An 18380-nucleotide genomic window follows, 5' to 3' on the forward strand; every position below is an offset into this window, starting at 1 on the left:
GTGCCTGAAGTGATAGTTTGAGGTCAGGTCATGGAAGACATTGCCACTACTTAGTTGGCTCAGGCTGCTATCACAAAATACCATAGACCAGGTGGCTTAAATAATAAAACTTTATTTCTCACAGTTCTGGAGGCCGGGCAGTCCAAGACTAAGGTGCCAGTAGACTCGGTGTTTAGTGAGAGCTCTCTTCCTGGCTTGCATGATGGCTGCCTTCTCCCTGTGATCTCACATGGCCGAGACAGAAAGGGCTCTGGTCCCTTCCTCTTATAAAGAAAGGCACCAGTCCTGTCAGATGAGGGTCCCACGCTCATAACTTCACTTAACTTCAATTGCCTTCCAATCCCCATCTCCAAACAGCATAACATGGAGAGTTGGGGGTCACAACATATAAACTTGAGGGAAACACAAGTAGGCAGTTCATGACCCCACGTTGGCTTCACTCCCCTGGATCACCGGTTCTGGGGTAAGCCCACAGCCATGTCACAAGGACACTGACAGGGCCTGTGGCAAGGTTGACGTGGAGAGGAAACCACAGTCTGCCAATGCCAAGCATCAAATTGGCAGCCATGACAGTCAGCCAGCTTGGCGTCCAGTACCTATAGCCTCAGCCAGCATCGTAACAGCAACTCACGGAAGACCCTGAGCCAGAAGGTCTCAGCTTAGCACCTCCAGAATTCCTGACCCAAAAGAAAATGTACTGTTGTCCTAAGCCACTATATTTTGAAGCAATTCATAGTACAGCAATGATAACTAAACCCCTCATCCCACTTCCTCCAGTCACAGCCAGAGCCATATTTTACAAAATGTGTGTTATGTCATTCTTTGACTTAAAATTCTTCTCTGGGTCTCGAAAACCTCCAGACTAACAGTGAATCTCATGAAAACAGTGTCCAAGATTCTTTAGGGGCTGGCCTCTTGGCCTCAGTTCTCAAGAGCTCACATAAGGACTCTTTCCTCCGGCAGGCCAGAGTGATTTCATATCGGAGGCCCCTCGGCCAGAAATCATCCTTGAAGTGTTAGGTAATACTCCTGAGAGTTGTACGACCCTTTATCAACATGCTAATAAACGCTCACCAGTCCATTACTGGCTCTGACCTAGAAAAGTTTATCTTTTTCGATATCTCCCTAGTACGGAATAGTACTGCATGTGTGGGGGGCATTTGATAAGCAATTTTGATGGAAGAGAGGATAAAATGAATAGAAAAAATTACCTAAAATTGTCTGACTTCATCAGCATCCACTGAGTGAATCGATGAGTACAATTCCTTCAGACGTTCTCAATCAACTCATCTAGATCAAACCAACCTTTTGGGGGAGACTCCCATTTCCAGAGGCTGGGAGCCTCAAAGACAAACTCTGTTTTGCATCTTTCCTTTGGCCAGCTGGGGAGAATAACCCTGCTTGACAGGGCAATGCTCCTTGCTCCAGGCCGTGTCCCTGCCACCCTAGGCTTCCCCTCAGATGGACCTGATACTTGGGCGCCATTTTGAACTGATGGTGAACTTGGAAAACTGAGATTTCAGGTTCAGGGTCAGTTTCAGGGATGTGCCTAAGAGAGGCAAGGATGGGTGGGTCTGAGAGAGGGAGTCCTGCCACATTTACTTCAACCACAGTGATTTGCTGGAATGTTGCAATTGTATAGATCCTGAGCTCTTTTGGATGTGTGAGCAGGTTGCCAGGGAGGGTAACATGCAGGTGGCATTTTGTACTATTCATCTGAGTGATCCATTTCTCATATGTGTTAGGAAATACCAGTTTTAGTCACTCACATGAAGAAAAATGTTTGTGAGTCAGGATGCCCTGAGGTCCTCCAGAACATCACTTAGATTGGTGGTTGCCTCATCAAGGTAAAGGACCTGAGGGTTTTTATACTTAGGAAGAACCTAGGGGCGCCTGGGTGGCCCAGGTACTGAAGTATCTGCCTTTGGCTCAGGTTCTGATCTCAGGGTCCTGGGATCGAGTCCCATGCTGGGTTCCTTGCCCAATGGGGAGCCTGCTTCTCCCTCTCACTTTCCCTCTCTGCTCACTCTCTCTCTGTGTCTCAAATAAATAATTTTTTTTTTTTTTTAAAACCACCCTAAACTGCTCACCCTGGTGGGCAAGAGTCCACAGAGCTGGGGGTGAAGGCCTAGATGTCTCCGGCCTCCTCTGGTAGTGCCCCCCATAGGCCCTCATCCCATCACTGGGGGCTGTCACTGGACCTTCCTTCCAAGCTTCTTCCTAAGTCATTGTCATCTCCCCAAAGTCCCAATCCCTATATCAATTTTCCAGGGGAGCCCCTCATTCGGTGCAAGTCTGGCTTGGAATTCGCATCAGCTAAAGAACTCCTCATCATAATAGCTGAGAAAGGGTGAAGAACTCTCCTTTCCTCATACCAAGATCTGTCCGCTGAGCATTGGCAGAAGAGGTAGGGAGATACCTCTTCTTTGCTTTCAGCTCCCTTCCTGAAATGAGTACTCCTGGGTTCTCTCCACAGAAGACACAGAAGGAAAAACATCCAAACTGTCTGGCAATGCTCCTTGCTCCAGAACGCTGATGGCTTCTTTTATCCTCGAGCTTTTTCTTGATTGTCTTTAATGAAGAAAAACTGGAGGACGTTAATGTCTTCAACACTGGGAGCTAATAACTCTTATGCGGCTACCTCACCTGGCGGAAGCAGGTAGACTCTTGTGCCCCACTTAGGAACAGGAGGAGGGGCTGCCAGCAGGCCCACTTCAGTCAAGGGCAAATCTCTGGAGAAGGTTGTAGGAGAAAGTTAGCTCACGGCTCACAGCAGCAGGGAATGGGTGCAGTTGGAGGTAGAATTTCAACGGATGCCCCAAGACCCCTCCTGCAGGGCCTGGGTACCGGTCTCCCATCCTGAGGCTGGTGCACTTTTCACAGCTCGAGGCTTCCTCTCACTGTGGACTGTTTTCTACATCATCGTATGCCACTCCCCTTGTTGCACTAGGAATACCTGTGCCTTGATGAGTCACAGCTAAAAAACAAGCAAGCAAACAAAACAAGAAAGTGAGATAATCAGCCATAACACAGGCCAGGATGTTCCGTTCGGAGTCAGCATGAATTAAGTGATTCCACGAGGGAAGGAGGAGAGAGCCCTGGGGTGGCACTTGCCCATTCCTCTGGCGAAAATGCTTCTACCCTGGGTGACCAGCTAGCGACCCTTCTGAATCATTACAAATCAGCTCACAGGAATCCACGCAGCACACCATTGCCAAATGCCTCCCCATCGTGCCCATCTCAGGGGGGTTGCGACCTGACCTCCTGTTATGAACTCTGAGTAGAGAAAATGAACAACCCCCAGCAGACCCACTCTCTGAAAGAAACCTGAAATAGTACACCAAAATCTGGACAAGGTGGGTATTTGTGAAGAAGACTCCCTAAGCACCATGATGAAACCAGTTCACAACAGGAGAAGTATATTCCATGGCCCGGCCTGCTTCTTCGCACGGGGCTGAGCTTGGGATTTGGGGAGAGTTTCTCACCTCTTTAATGTTCCTTTGCCCTCCAGAATGGACAGAAAGATTCACAGGGAAGCTCGGTCACTCTAATAGATATGGATGGCTGCCCTTGGTGAGCGAGGTAATCAGCTGAACAGACACACCTTCACCAAAGAGTTAGGTCAAAGCCAGATGTGACCCCTATAGGGCACCAGGACTGAGTCCCATGCAGCTAAAGATGCAAACAGCCTTCATCTAGTCTGGGCTGGAAGGCGGAGGCCCCTGAAGCCTTATCTGGTTCCAGGTCCAGCCTCAACTTGGACCTGCCCCAGGTAAGGTAGAAATTTCAGGGCTAGGCAAGGTATGAGGCTAAGCAGACAGATAAGATACAGATTCCCATTCTCACCCACCACAACAAAGCTAACCATCCCCCATCCCAGCCAAAGGGGCAGAAAAAAGACAAAACCACCCCCTCTAAATGACGTCTTGAACGCAGATGCCTTTGCCATGCTGGGAGTGACTCTGTGCGAGAGCCCCACCTTATCAGGGGAAAAAGGGAAAAGTGTGCAAGAAGTAGACATTCTGCACCTATAGGTCACAACAAAACAATGAATGCCTTATTTTGTGGATTTAGTGTATAAATGTTTATTGAGCACTTACTAAGTGCCAGTAACTGTGCAAAGCTCTGAGGATAGAAAAGTAAATAGCACAGTCTGAGCTCTCCTTCAGAACTCCCCACCCCAGCCAGAAGCAGCCTCAGTCCCTGCTGGACCAGGGTCTGGGAGACCCAGCTGGGCACGTAGGGGCAAGAGTGACTGCAGGGTGCAGAGCACAGAGCCAAGAGCCAGCAGAGGACAGAGGCTGGTGGTAACACCAGCATTCAGATGGACAGACAGACCTCACACAGATAAGTGGAAACCCAGGCAGGAAACACACACCAAGGGAAGAGGCAGAAGGACAGAAGCCACAGCCGCCAAAACAGTCAGGTAAGTTTGGTGGAGAGTGGAAGACAGAACTTGGAAGATTCCTGAACTGAGAGCAGAGAAGCCTTTAGTTTGTTTGTTTTTTAATAGGATGTCTGTGTCCTCTACCTTTCTGAGAAGGGAGTTATTAAAACCATTAATACTGGTTCGGGATCTCTCCAGGCTCCCACATGCAACATTCCAGCAAATCTAAAATACCATCAGGAGCTCCATTAATTGGTGTGCCAGGGAAGGAGGAAGGAAGGAAAGAATGAAGGAAGAAAGGAAAGCAGGGAGGCCAGAAGGAAAGGAGGTAATCCTAACAAGTTATGATAAACCACTGATTTTAAATATGAAGGCTTGGAATCTGTGATCCCTTTCCTTACATGGCTTTAAATTCTGTTTCCTACCCCTGGTTGGATCGGCTACCACTGGGTAATAAAGAAACATACCGACGGTATTCAGAATCTGGTAAAGATGAGCAGTGATATGACTCAACACCCTAAATTTGGGCGTGGTGGGTGAATGACCCCAGATGGGAGAGAGGCAGCAGAAAGTTAGGTCTTATGAAAAGCAAGGTGTAGGCAGAGCTGTCATGTAGGTTGAAAACAGAAAGACCGAGAGAGGCCACTTGGATGGTGAGTCTGGAAGACCTGAATTCAGGAGCCGTGGGAAGGAAAGGACGGATACCGTTGGCACACAGCGGCACGTGGGCTGTCACAGGACAGGGTCCAGGAGGTCTAGCACAGCAAAGCTAATGGCTGAAAAGCCCCTGTCTGCCTCCGTGCTTCTCTTGGTGCCAGAAACATGAGTGTAGACAAATTCTGCTGATCCATCTCCTTGGAAGAGAGCAAGGAAGGGCCGGACAAGGAGCCGCTCCATTAGGCTGGAAGCCCTGGAGGGCCGAGCCTGCCCTCCCCCGTGTCCCCCACAATGTGCACTGCTCCCAGCAGAGGCTCAGGGAGTATTTCTGGTTTTTCAGTGGAGGCCATTTCTTCCTTACAGTCCTCTTCAGCAGTTATAAACCGAGGACATTCCTGCACAGATTATCTGGACCGACAAGGCCTCTGTCCAGGTTGGACCACGCAAGACCGACCCACGGGCTTGCCCGGGGCCCAGAGGAAGGACTCACCTTCGCTGAGTAGAAGGAAGGCCGCTGTGCTCCGCTGAGCCGTACAGGTCAAGGCTGGAGGCCCAGGGCTGCACTGATCAAAACCTTTGAGTCAGAGGAATAAACTGGGACCCAGAGAGCTGAAGTGGCCAAGAGGGGTTCCCAAGCCTCTCGGTCCCCGTCACTCTCTATCCCACATGTTCCCCATGATGCCGTGATCACACCTGGGCCACTTTCAGAGGTCTTGCATAGCAGCCTGGGAGTGATGACGGGAGCAAAGTTCTGACCGCAGCTCCAAAAATAAGGTGTAGCCCCCTCCAACCCACTGGGTGCAGAATGGCAGGTCGCAGACCCCAGCCAGTGCGGGACCAGGCTCACGCAGACAGTGCTTTGCCCTACCAGATGTGCGTTCCCCTAGACGTGTCCAGAAGGGATCACAGAGAGCAGAGGAGACAGCGTCTGTCAGGAGAAACCGTGTGTGCTGGGGGCGGGTAGTGCGTATGTGTGTCCCGCAGCATACCGGTCCCCCATCACTGCCACCTCCCTTGGAGACGCCCCTCTCTGCAGTCCGGCAGAGTTCATCCAGCCGACGAGGACGAGGTGTCCATGTCCCCTTCTCCTCGCAGCTCTGCTCGGGGGGGTCCCTGGGCATCAGAAATGGAAACACAAATGGCAGGTGGTGCAATGAGAGGAGGTGGCTGGCGCTGACCTGGGGGGGACACGGTCTAAGGAATTACTTACGTGGCCCAAGAACTGTGGAGTCGAAATCGGCACTTAAGCGGAAAGTGTGTGTGCGTCTGTGTGTCACCTCGTGAGCAGCCCAGAGAGGGCCGCCAGTCAGTGTTTGTTGAGTAAGGATTTAATTCATTTAATGAAGGATTAAATGACTGAGTGGATCAGTCGGTGGGACAAATGCACCTGCTTTTGAGAACAAGGTCTAAGACTAGACAAGTGGCGTGGCCGAAATTGCACTGGAAGTGTTCAGGGAGGTGATGGTTGAAAACATTTGGAAGGTCAATGCCGAGGGTAAATTCATCTGAAGGAAGGAATTGGAATGCCTGGGAACAGTGTCCTGGTCCTCTTTTTCTGTGAATGATGGATCACGACAGGAATTAAAGACTAGGTTATTTTAGAAAATAAAAGGGAAGCGGCCTGTGCATTTATTATTAAATGCTCTTGTTTACCTAGAGAGAGGGAGCAATCCATCTCCCCTACTACACATAGATACACCCCATGTTTTACACTGTGTGTATTTATCACATACTACACACACACACACACACCATATACTTTATGTGAGCCCTATGCACACACAGTATATGTTAATTGATAGAATGGTGATGCACACACTGGCTATTTCCAGGATTTAAAGGGATTTAAAATCCTGATACTGCATTCAGTATCTCAGTTTATCATAACTTAGATTCTAGAAAAAGTTCCCAGGAATATGAAGAAAAACACTGAAAATCCCACTGTCTGATAGTTCCTTCATGTCAGCTTAACCTTAATTGCCTACAGTAAGTCCAATTAGTGGCAAATCAGATTTCCCCTTCATTTCATCTGATGAAGTCAGCTTTGGCAGGAGCATCTGCCAGCTCGGACCAGGGTGAAGAGGGAGAAGAGAAGGCGAGGCTCAGAGCCGTGAGCAGAGAGCAGGGGACCCGGTGTGGAGCCCAGAGCTGCAGGCAGCTGGGGTTTCCAGCACTTTCCTCTGCTCTGTGCCTCCTTGTCCTGCTTCCTGGGCTCTGGCATGCCCAGCCTTCCTCCTGCTACCCGGCGTTCTTCTCTGAGGCTCATGTCTTCACTGAAGAATGCACTATCTTGCGTAGAGTGTATAGCTTTTATAAGCTATTGCTTATACTTATAGCTGTGACTGATTTAGATAAGACTCAAATCCATCAGGGACAATCCTAGGGGGAAAAAATAACTTGTAATCTACCTTTGAAGTAGATTTTTGAGCTCTCTCTTAGTTCTGTCTCTCTGTCTCTGTTTTGTCTCTGTCTGTGTGTGTGTCTTTCTTGAACACACACACACACACACACACACACACACACACCCCTTCTCCCACATTCTTTGCTGACCCAGCCCCCCAAGAGCACAGTACTTCTCAGGGAACATGATGAGTCCTTTTGGCCTCCGGGATCCTGCAGCCCCTGACTGGGGTGCCAGGACGCAGGACGACAGGCAGAGGCATGTCCTCTGGGGAGCACAGGGCAGCCACAGCCACGGGCGTGTGGGACCGGGGCCCGGCTGCCGGCAGAGCTGGCCCCACGTGAGGCACACCCTGCCAAAGCCTCCTCTTTGCATCTCAAGGTCACAATAATAGATTATGAAAGAGTGGAAAAGCACTGCCCAGAAAATGGGCCATGGGGACTTTCCTCTGGGCAAGGAAGCCGAGAACAACGCAATGAGGTAGCAGATCGTTCGAGCTCCTCGAGGCAAGGGAAGGGGACTGTGGGATCCCTCCACACCTGCAACATCGCCCCTCTGATGGCCTCGAGAAACCCCGATGCCAAGACAACATGGAAGGTGGGATGATAGGAAGATGATTTCCAGGGTGTTTTTATGTAGAAGAAATTCTATCACAAACACAAATGGGTTTCACAAGAACCAAATAGTTTCCTATTATGTTTCGTGGCAGTGACTTCTTTTTTAATCCCTTGCAAATTAAGGTGGGACAAATGTTCTCATAAAATAAACATTTCCCTGTCTTTAAAAACCACCGATAAATAGTCCAGACTAATGACGCTTTGCCTCTCCTAAAAAATATGGGAGGCCTGTCACTCTGGAGTAGCAAACAGCTAACTCCTTAAACACACTCAGAGAACAGGAGACTGTTCCAGTCGTGACGTCCTCAGTGATGACACTGGTTTCCAAGGGCCAGAAACAAGCACACTCAAAGAAAACATTTTATGTAAGATGCTAGACTAACTACACTTCAAGTCTTGACTTAAAAAGTAAATAACTCGAAAACAAAAATAAAATTCCTCTATAAAAGGAACTTTTTTTCTTCCCTTTTTTTTTTTTTTTTTTTTTTTTTTTTTTGGTAAGTAAGCTCTCTGCCTGACCTGGGGCTTGAACTCGGCACCCAGAGATCAGGAGTCACATGCTCCACCAACCAAGCCAGGCGGGCACTGTAAAAGGAAGGCTTTTAATCCAAGCCACACTCTCTGTTTAAAAATACTTTGTGGTCTTAACTTTTTCTGAGATGAAAGCAAGTGGTTTAGGGTAAAATCAGACCCCGGGTAATTCTCTAAGGGGAGGCCAGGCCCTTGGAATTTACTTCCAACACAATTTATTCCCCAATAGTTTAACAAAGAGGTCAGCATATTACAGTATCACGTCCTAGGGATAGAACGCCCAGGGGCGATGGCCAGTAGAATTGGAAATTCCAGAAGCTTTTCTAGTCTCCTTTAAATTGCTAGCAGCAGCTCTGCCCACCCCAAGCGCTTCTCCTCCCCCTGTCCTCCTGGCATTGCCTAGTGGCTGTCAGCACTGGAAACCAGTCTTACCAGTTTCTGAGCTGCCAGCCACCTTCTTTAACTGTCTGGACCGTGGGCCCCTCTCTTAGGAGCTGGCCTGCAGGGAACTGGCAAGGATCTGTGCCAGAGGGCAACTCTGCATGCCCGGACAGAGGTAGACGCCATGGCCCGGAGAAGCCACCGAATGGGCAGGACTCCACTGAGACCCATGGTCGCATCACACAGGCCCTTCGCTCGGAGAGCCAAGCCCTTCCCAGAACAACTCATGAGCCTCAGGCCTTACATCTCAGCCAGAGCTTTTCAGCTGCAGTGTGTCCTCCTAGTTATTTATCTTCCCTCTGCGGCTTCAGGCAGGTCACCCTGGGGTGCTGCCATTCCCCCCCTCTTTGCGAAACAGAGGAGATTACTACTGACTCCCGATAAATCATCATAGGTGTTTCCAGCCAGCCACAGAGCCCAACGGAGCCGGTATGGTGCCTCCCTTCAGCACATGGCTTGGGATCAGCTGAGCTCAAAGGATGTGGGGATACCAGGACCAGGATTTCCTGGTGTGCCAGCCCCAGCCCCAGGACGGTGACCCTGTCCTGCTCGGGTGGGGGTGGGAGGGAGTTGCAGGGGGCAGGGTATAAAACACAACTGCCTGTGAGTTCAGAACACCTGGTCCTGCCTGGAATCTTTTTTTTTTTTTTTCTTTTTTTTTTGAAAGAGAGAGAGAGATAGAGTGCTCATGAGTGAGGGGAGGGGCAGATGGGGCTCGATCCCAGGACCCAGGGATCATGACCAGAGCCAAAGGCAGACGCTTAGCCAACTGAGCCACCCAGGTGTCCCCTGGAATCCTCACAAAAGAGGTGAGAAGGGAGAGAGTCTGTCACATCTCCGAACAGTGTCTGCTGGATAAAAGCAAGAATGCCCAGTTCCTTCCTTTTAAATATATTCTTTCTTGATCACAAAATAATCAAAATACACAGAAAAGTATAGAAATAATACAGCTGAGCCCCCAGGTACCCACCAGTTAATTCGCTTTCTCATGTTGCCATATTTGCTTCAGACTTTTTAAAAAAAAAAAAAAATGCAATCACTCAACCTAGCACAAGGCAGTTCCCTGAAGGGATTTTCAGGGCCACGAGTACTGGAGCAAATACAACATGAAACAAAGCCCAGCTCATTCCCGCAGGACAGCTCGGTTAATGAGTATTGTTTATTTTTCCTGGTCTCTGGGCTGTGAGCGGCTAGTCGTCTAGTCCAGGCTCAGCTCTTGGGACTGATGTTGTGACATGAGCTCCCTGCTTGGTCTCACGTCCTGCCTACCAAGGCTATGTGCCACTCAGGCCCTTCCCAGTCCCTGGGCAGGCACTGCTTTCTGCCCCTCTCGAGGCCCACCCAGTCCTCCGTGTCCCCCTGTCCCAGGCTGTCCACAGGCACCAGTCTGCCTTCAGTTCTACGCCCTAAGCGTTTCTATGAATATAGGCTTTGTGGACTGTTTATTCATGTGACATTAATCCCAAGGGGAACCCAAGCAGCGCAGGGACCATTATCCTTATTTGCTTTGGGGTGTCCGCGTCATGGCACGCTGCTGCCTGGGTGTTGAGAACCTGCCCGAATGAGGCCTGAGACTGGCCGGCAGAGCGAAGAGTCCTCTACCGCTGTCAGAGGGGAGGGAGGCGGGGCGGCCCGCTACCTCTGACTCCCAGCCTCAGCCCAGCGTCGGGACACGGCACAGAGCCCGGACCCCAGAGCCCGACCTGGGAGAGGGTGTACTCTGATCAGCACAGAGCTGGCGCCATGGGGCTCCTTCGGCTACTTTTCTGAATCACCAGGTCACTAGTTTCCCCGAATTCTGGTGTCAAATTATCCCAGGGTTCCTTCTGGAGCCCACGCAGCCAAACCAAGCTGCGCTGTGGAAAACCCAGGGGGACCAAGGAGCCCAAGGAAGGCCTCACCAAGGAGGACGAGTTTTGCAATTCCAAGGAGGCGGGTAGAGGGGTGGCTGGATTGCAGGAGGGGCAGACCCTCTGGGCCCTCAGCCACGCCTTTTCCCCTCCTGGCAACTGGCTCCCTCTCGAGCTTGAGAAATCCAAGCCTTGCATCTGTGCTCACCAAGCGGCCTTTAGTAGCCATCACACCGAGGCCATGGGGCTGTGCATGGCTGGTGACAGCTGTTCCCTTGACTTTCTGGAGGAGGAAATTAACTCTGAGGTCGTAAAGCCATGATAGGAACTGAAACTGGCGCTTCTCTGCCTCGGCCTCACACCCTGCTTAGCTGCAAACGTGCGCATGCGCAAACGCACCCGCCGTGGCATCACTCGCCCAGCAGAGGCTGGTTGGACAAAGCCTTGCGCGCCCCTCCCAACGACATTGGTCCCTCATGTGCACTTTGGCTGGCTAGGGAACCAGTGGGGTTATGCGTGAGAAAACCCGCTTTTAACCAAATCCGGTGCTCATCCTAGGACTTGGCAGGCAGGCGTAACAGGAGGCTCCCTTCCTGGGCCAGGTGGCAATGCTCCACTTTGTCTTCCCTGGCCCTTGGAGTCTCTCACAGGTGAGGGAGTGGTTTCTGGAAGCACAGGAATTTGCGGTGGTGGATTAGGCTGCGGCAGACCCTCCACACCCCCAGCCTAGAAGCCAGAAAGTCTGGGAGGAGGCTTAGCATTCTCAGTGAGCACTCTCCCAGAAACCCGCCAGCCTCCCCACAGCAGCGGGGTGGCTGTGTTTTGGAGACATACCATGTTCTCTGCCTACCGGGCCTGAGGAACAAAAAGGAAGGGGCTGGGGGGAAAGTAGGGCAACAGCTCTTATCAGACTTCCAGAGAAAGAGACACCGGTCAGAGAGGCCCAGACAAGAACACTCAAAAGGGAAGGAGGGAGGGAGAGAGAGAGGGTAGGAAGGGTTGGAAGGATGGGGGAAGGGAGAAGATGGAGGGAAGGAGGGAGAGAAGGGAAAAAAGAAACTGACTCATTAAGCTATCCAGGAAGGATCATCATAGAATTTTTTCTTTAACAGTGGTAAGGATGTCCGATTGCATGCGACTTTTCCTATCAAGCCCTGATTATCCCCAAATCAAATCCTTTGCCTTCTAATTTCCAATTCTTAAGGACTTTCTTTCTTTCTGCTCATATATCAGCAACCTTAGTCACTAAACCATATCTGGGGGTGATCATTCAGCAGCCAGCCCAGTCCAGGCTGAGCCTCTGGCTATCCCCCACACGGGGTTACAATCTGTTTCTCTGTCTCCTTCTTTGTGGAGGAGAAAGACGCCTGCAGTGTGACAGTCAGCAAGGTCCTAGCCCCTGCTTTAAGGAATCCTAGGGGTCTGTGAGTGACTGTAAGGGGTTCTTGAAGCCATATTCTCACCAAATACTGTCTAAAGCAAAATATTCAATATGCCAGCCACTAACCACACGTTTCTACTTCGCATGTGGCCATTGCGATATGCTGGAAGTGTTTTCTAAGACTTCATATAAAAAAAGAATAAAAACTATCTCAATAATTTTTTAGTATCCATTACATGTGAACTGATGTTATTTGGTCCTGTTGGGTAAAAGGAGATATAGTATTAAAATTATTCTCACTGGGCTCCTGGGTGGCTCAGTGGGTTAAGCCACTGCCTTCAGTTCAGGTCATGGCTTCAGGGTCCTGGGATGGAGCCCTGAGTTGGGAAACTGCTCAGCAGGGAGCCTGCTTCCTCCTCTGTGTCTGCCTGCCTCTCTGCCTACTTGAGATCTCTGTGTGTGTGTCAAATAAATAAAATCTTTAAAAAAATATATTTTCACCGGCTCCTTCTGTATTGTTACAAAATACACATAACATAAAATTTATCCTCTTAGCCCTTCTGAAGTGCAGGTCAGTGGCACTAAGTTCAGCCACACTGTTGTGCAAACACGACCTCCACCCTTCTCCAGAATTTTTTTCAATATCCCAAACTGAAACTCTGTACCCATTCAACACGAACTTCCCAACCCTCCCACCCCCACTGCCCTTGGCAACCACCCTTCTACTTTCGGTCTCGATGAACTTGCCTACTCTAGGGACCTCACATAAGTGGAATCACACAGTATTTGTTCTTTTGTGACTGGCTTATTTCACGGAGCATAATGTTCTCAAGGTCTATCCATGTCGTAGCCTGTGTCAGATGTTCCTTCCTAAGGCTGAATCATATCCCATTGTATGTACAGACCACATTTCGTTTGACCACTCATCTGTCATTGGACACTTGGGTTGCTTCCAATTTTTGACTATTGTGAATAAAGTCGCTATGAACCCCTATGTACAAATCTCTCTTCAAGATCCTGCCTTCGACTCCCACACGTTTTCTACGAGACAGCTTTAGTCCAGAATGAATAAGACACAAGTACTATCACACAGGAATGTTTTGACAATGAAAGGAAACCTGACATTTAAAATATAGAAAATCTAGTTCCCATTAAAGATCTCTAGATATTTTTCCCCAGCGATAACACTTTATGCTTTTTCTCTCTGCTCTAAGAACTTAAACTAGAGCTGCCATGTCAAAGGAGATCAGGAGTAACACCTCCTAGTATGAGGGAGGCCCTACACAGGACCTGGAAGACCCCAAAATTCAGAGAACCCTTTTAAGTGTCCATAGAATGGGCTGGTTCCTGTGACTGGGGGGATCTTGCCTCCAGAGCTCACTGATATATTTTTTTTAAAGATTTTATTTATTTGACAGATAGAGATCACAAGTAGGCAGAGAGGCAGGCAGAGAGAGAGAGAGAGAGAGGAGGAAGCAGGCTCCCTGCTGAGCAGAGAGCCCGATGCGGTACTCGATCCCAGGACCCTGAGATCATGACCTGAGCCGAAGGCAGCGGCTTAACCCACTGAGCCACCCAGGCGCCCCTCACTGATGTTTTGAACCTAGGGGAGGAGGCGTCCATGTCTGAAAAGTCTGCTGGTAAATTTTGCACCATCCAAGGGAAGAACTTCTAGAGCTAGGGATAGCAAATGCGGTCTCCATGGAAACCTCAACACTACTGGTACCTTCCCATGACAAAGGCACTCATCTTGTTCCAAGGGAGGGATGGTATGCCATCACAATCTAGTCCCTGGGTCTTAGAGGAATGAATGCATTCTTTGATTCTCTAGCCACACCAAGTCCTCTCTTCCCACCACAAGGAACGGGTGGACTCGAAAACACTTCTACTTTTCATAAATTCCCCTATTTTCCCTGAGGAAACAGCATGGCCAGCCCAGAGGTCCTTCCCTTTATCTTCCCTCAAATCTCACAAGAGCATGGCCCACCCAACAGGGAGGGGTGTTCCTACAAAAGCTCTAACCAATGACTCAGTTTAAAGGAGAAAAAGAAGAAGAAATTATGTGGAAAAGGCAAGAACGATGGGGAGTTCTGTTATGTCTTCTTTCTCACTAAGAAGAATAAGCTTAAACATGTCAGCCTTAGACAGTAGCTGTCAATACAGTTTTAAAGCAAAATGATGGCAATATATTCATGGTAGTTGACAAACTGAAGACCAGGCAAGAATGAGGAATTAAATGAAAACAGTAGGACCTGGTCACCTATTATGAAAAGATAATATAAAGAATAATATTAGGTAGCTTATTTGGATGTACTGAAGGAAAATGCCAAATAAATCTAATGTTTTATAGTTTATATATAATATGAGGCTTACATAAGTCTTCTTTTTTTTTCTAGACTCATACATACTGGGAGATTTGATATATTAATATAGAGCAAGACATACCTTGACAACTCCTTTTATACCTAGTTGGAAGCCCCAGTATGGTATCCAACATGGTCATCTAATTTCTCAGTCTTCGCCTGAAGAATTCAGTTGAGGTATAATTTCACTTATGTGATTCTGGGGGGTTTTGGTAAGGATCTAATGAAATAATAGTTGTGGGAAGACTCTAGAACATCCAGAGGACCAGGGACAGTATCGTAGCCAATGGAGGTTATCTGAGGCGCGATTATTGCTAATTGAAACATCAAGAGGACCATTAAAAAGATTATTCTAAAAGTAAATGCACTTCCTTATACTAGACTTCTTATCGGGGAGACTGAGAAAACATGGACTTTCATAGAAAGAAGAAAATCTACACTGACCATATTAAAGACACAAAATACAGGATTTCTCACCCAATCCACTAAAGTTCATCATCTTTTTAAGAAGGTTATAGGGACATTGTGGGCTCCTATGCATCAGAAAGTTCGCATTTAGTGTAGAAATCTTTTCCTTTGCAGCCCATTGGATGAGGGTGGGAGAGAGTTAACCAAAGAGAGCTGAAAAATAATTCTGTGACCTCCGCTATTATATGCACAGTTTCCTGCAAGTTGTAGTCAAGTTCCTGGAGAAGAAAAAAGTGTGTGTGCGCGAGTGCGCGCGCACACACACATTTAGCTTCACAATCCTAAAACTTTTAGGTCCTAGGTGCCTTCATCCTTCCCTCCTCCCAAAAAAGGACAAAGCTTCAACATGAGCAGCGCGGGGCTCCAAAATTTGGGGGCTTCTGTGTCGCGATCTGCCCAAGCTGTTAAACGGAAGAGTAGCTGAGCACTGGAGACCCCATTCCCCCAGAGCCCGCACGGCATCTTGGCCTGAAGCAGGTGTGACAGTGACACAGGTGGCTTGTCAGGGTCAGGTTGGCACATTTCTCGCCCAGGGCTCGGGGTAAATGTTTAGATTTCATTTTTCAGTCGCCCGCGTCCGCGTCCCCGGCAGGCCCCTGCCTGCTCCCCTCCTACAGCCTTTGTCTCCTCTCCTGGCCCGGTGGGAAGTCAAGAGGGGAGGGGAGAGGAGAGAAGGGAAGGGAGGGGTGGGACAGGGCGGGACGGGGAGGTTTTGCAGCGCCTCCAACTCTCCCCCAAGAACCACTTTTCAGCCCCATCAAATTCCTTCCCCTTCTCTCTCCCGTGGGCTGGCCCTGCCTGGCGCTGGGAAGCGGGCTTGTTTACACAGCTCGTTATGCGCGCTTTGCAGTTGCTATAGCAACCACCAGGGGTCAGTTTATAGAAGGAGAGGAAGTTCACTTTTGGGGAGTTAGCTTTCCAGCTCCTGTGCAAAGCACAGCTGAAAACAAAAGACCCAGACACCCATGGAGGAAACACATTGAAAAGTTTCCTATGAGCAGAAGCATCATTCAGAGTGTGAAACTTCACTGGGCAATGCTTTCCTGCTAAAAGAGCTGTTCTAGAACAGCTGATAGGAGAGTGAAGGTCTCATTGTATCTCCAGAGCCTCCTCTCCTGCCTTCCTCTCACCCCTTCCCCTTGCCCTTAATAGCCTGAAGGCAGTCGTTAGGCGTTAGAATAGCAAGGGTGGCTGGGTTCAAGTGATAAGTTTCATTAATATAATGTATGGACGGGGAATCAGAAAGATCTTTAGAAAATGTATTACTCCCCTCTTTCCCATGGGGAGGGAGGCAGCATGCCACTGGAGCAGAATACCTATGTCAAGGTCGGAGCCAAACAGAATGGAGCCCCTTCACCTATAGCAAGGGGGCTGGAAAAACTCCCAGGATGCCTTCCGCACTCACACCTGACTAAGTAAACTGATTGAGCGAATAAAAAATACAGGATGCCCAATTAAATTTGATTTTCAAACAAACAACAAAGGAATTTTTGTATAAGTCTATTCCACACAATGTTTGTGACATACCTAGAGTAAATCTAACTTCACCCAACCCTAGCCGAACCCTCCTCCTCACTACCGCTGCCTCCAACAAAAGTATTAACAGATGAGTTCTCTCAAAAGCAAAGCAAATCTCAGGTTACCGTCTAGGATGATCTGACCCTTGAAGTATCTGGTTAAGGAAGGAAGGAAGAGAAGGAGGAAAGGAAGAAAAGAAGGAAGGAAGATAACTTCCATATAAGCAGATAGTAAACGAGAGGCTAGTCACCTACCAACAGGTCAATGAGTTCACCATCTTCCCTCAGAGTCACACACCAGGAGCATAAATGACCTGATGGCTAAGTAAAAAAGACTGCAGTACTGGGTATCTACTTTCACTTTTTTACTAAGAGTCAGTCAGTTTTCTGAAGAATTATGATTTTTATTGCCTTGACAGGAAAAAAATGTTTTTAAGGTGTTGTTCCCCCCCCCAAAGAAAAAATAACATGTGTTTCTGAGTCTTATACTGGGGAGCTGGAGTGGAGAAAAGCCCAGGAAAGCTGGTATACTGTCGCCCCCTGTTCGGCCTCTTGTGGTTTTGGTGCCTGTACACACACGTCCATGCGGAGAAAATGACATTTGCATTTATCAAACTTACACTTTATCCAGCATGGCTTTCGCTTAAGAAAGTTGCATGGCTTCATCATGGAGAGAAGGAAGGCTGGCTCCACGAATGTCGTGCTGAATTTTACCAAACTTCTGGAAAACCTAGTCCACCGGTTGTAACGCATAAACTGTGGTACCTTTACCTCTGTTTTGACCCTAAATTCACAAGCCTAAAATTGAAGGCGAATAAATCATGAAACATAAGCTTGCGTGAAAACAAAGCAGATTGGAGCAACAATATGTTCCATAAGGCCCCAGCCAACTCAGACTACAAGGGTTCCCACAGCTCTAATCCGAAACACGTAATTAAAGGGAAACTGTCAAGATAAACATCATGTACCATAAAAATGTTCTCACCTGTTGTTAACTCTGAAATTCTCAGTACAGTTTTCACCAAGGGGCGGGGAGTGTTATTTTAGAATCCGATGCTTCCAGTCTAGAGCTTGAGTTCTAATCTTGTCTCTTCTACTCCTGAATATGACCCTGTGAAAGTCTGTGGGCCGCCTATGACTCAGTTTCCCCACAGGCAAAATGCGGATACTGGATCATTATTAAGCGTTCCTTGCCTGACTGAAGGGGTATTGTGAGAACATCTATAAATCACTCTGAGCTATTCAGACAAAAGGCAGGAAGTTATGAAATGTGATTATTCGCACTATTCATTTTTAAACAAGGAACTTGATTTAGGAGTTGGAATCAATTGAGTTTATTTTTGTTTAAAGCACTGTGAAAAGACATAATTTTTGAAATCCTATTTTCACTTATTTTAAAAAAATAGTTCTTTACCTTTTTTTTTCCTTAATCGTTGTTAATAAATCCCATATTTGCAACTCAAGCTGTCAGACAGTGTCTCTTTAACACCATTCAACAGCTGTTAAATGGGATAATCACCTGTTTATCCTCAGGTCATTAATTCAAATGCTAATTGCACTCTAGACCCTGGCTAATTCTCCCACTCGGGCCAGACCAGGCACCCATCCCTTTCTGAAAGGATTCTATGGTAATCAAGGACCTCTGAAGATTTACCTCCAGAGGCACAGATGAAATGGACCAGTACATAAAAGTGCATGAGCATGCACACACACACACACACACACACACACACGCACACGCGCATAGTATGATGAAAACAGTGAAAC

The sequence above is a fragment of the Mustela erminea genome, chromosome 4, assembly GCF_009829155.1.
Source record: "Mustela erminea isolate mMusErm1 chromosome 4, mMusErm1.Pri, whole genome shotgun sequence".
In the NCBI taxonomy this organism is placed as follows: domain Eukaryota; kingdom Metazoa; phylum Chordata; class Mammalia; order Carnivora; family Mustelidae; genus Mustela; species Mustela erminea.